General features: G+C 35.9%; 1 non-coding gene across 1 annotated transcript; it reads left to right on the top strand.

The window, feature by feature from the left end:
- The first annotated feature begins 1,266 nt into the window (after positions 1-1,266).
- Positions 1,267-1,373, top strand: LOC138837070 (U6 spliceosomal RNA). The gene has a single exon (XR_011375166.1). It is a non-coding gene; the product is annotated as a U6 spliceosomal RNA (small nuclear RNA).
- Positions 1,374-1,779: the final 406 nt, after the last annotated feature.

Here is a 1,779-nt window from a genome sequence, read left to right on the forward strand (position 1 = left end):
CCTCATCCCTTGGCCTCTCAAACAATAAAGCCAATGGAGACTTAACCTGAACTAATGGGGAAAATGGGGGGAAAAGTTCAGTCTAACTTATTGTGAAACTTTTAAAATAATTGGGGCAGTATTTCAAATACTGAAATAAAACTTTTTAAATTATTAATAAAAAGTTACTCGAAACTTATTGAAAATTTAAGACTACAGGGCTCACTACATAGTGGAATCTGCATAGGTAAAACTGACTCGTGCTCCTATCATCAGAAATTGAAGATTGTCCCTAAACATAGACTGCTGAAGTGATAAGCGATGGAAATTCATGATGGATAGCATAATGCTGAGAGCATGGAAATTATTTCCTTTCCATCTTCAGTGTGTAGAGAAGAAAAAAGCTCTATAGGATGGTCCTGAAGGTGCAATTCTAAATTTAGGACAGAAGGTGAATAGTAAAATAGACCTATCTCAGCCATTCAGAGATTAGAAATGTGGAGAAATATATTCATTTATGTGGTCAAACATGGAAGAGAGGATGTGGCAAGCCCATAGCCAAATGCCAAAGGTAGAGATATTTAACAAAACACCATAAATTTGAAACAAGTCTTAAAAGGGGAGCTAGGCTTAGAGGAAATAGGGCAGAAGGATGGAGAGGGAAATGGTGGACTAATACAGTCATAACACTCAATGTACATATGTGAGAATATAAGTAGGAAACTTGAAGGGATAGGTGGGGTTGGGGTAAGGGAAGGAAGAAAAAAGGAAAATTTGACAATGATCCAGATGCACTGAACATTGAAATGCACGTACACTCTATTCAACACTGACATGATGAAGCAAAACCCCTTTGCACAACTTGCTAAAGATAATTTTTTTTGAAGTTTTAATATTAAAAGACCAGAAGCATAAACCTTTAGAGATAAATAAGAGGATAGTATTGACATATTGTTGAGGCTTGTGTTCCCAAAATTGAAACAATTCCCAAAATTGAATATATTTAAAACATTAAAACTTTGAACGAACCTTAACACTTGCTGCAGTGTTCATTATGACAGGTGCCTTGTATAGAATAATTGAATTCCTCCTCCTACACATTTCTTGAACAACAAATATCTGGAATTATTTTGTTTTTGACATGTCAATCTTGACTTTATTCTTAAATGTGTGCTTATGTAAGAAATATATGGTTGTAAAATTTCATGACAATTCTTTTGAACTTCCTTTTTGTTGAATCGTCTAGTTTAATAAAATCCAATTGCACTTTTGATATAAAAATATTTTGTGCTCAATTCAGAATCACATACACTAACATTGGAACGATACAGAGAAGATTAGCATGGCACCTGTGCAAGGACGACATGCAAATTCGTGGAGCGTTCCATATTTTTACAACAACAGATGCTGGAGGGGATGTGGCCACAAGGGAACCATACAGCATTCTTGGTGGGAGTGTAAACTTGTTCAACCACTTTGTAAAGCATTATGGAGGTTCCTCAAACGATTCCACATAAAGCTCCCCTTTGACCCAGCAACCCCACTTTTGGGGATTTACTAAATGATCACAAAAAGACCATACTAAAACTACCAGCTCAACTATGTTTATTGCAGCATTATTTACCATAGCTAAGATATGGAACCAACCCAGCTATCCCCACTACATGAATGGATCAAGAAAATGTGGTGTATATACACAAGGGAATTCTATGCCTCCATCAGAAAGAATGACATCACCCAATTTGTTAGGAAATGGAAAGACTTGGGAAAAAATTTATTATGTGAAGTAAGCCAAGTCCA

This window comes from Dipodomys merriami, unplaced genomic scaffold, assembly GCF_024711535.1.
Source record: "Dipodomys merriami isolate MVZ:Mamm:240054 unplaced genomic scaffold, mDipMer1.0.p SCAF_260, whole genome shotgun sequence".
Taxonomy (NCBI): Eukaryota; Metazoa; Chordata; class Mammalia; order Rodentia; family Heteromyidae; genus Dipodomys; species Dipodomys merriami.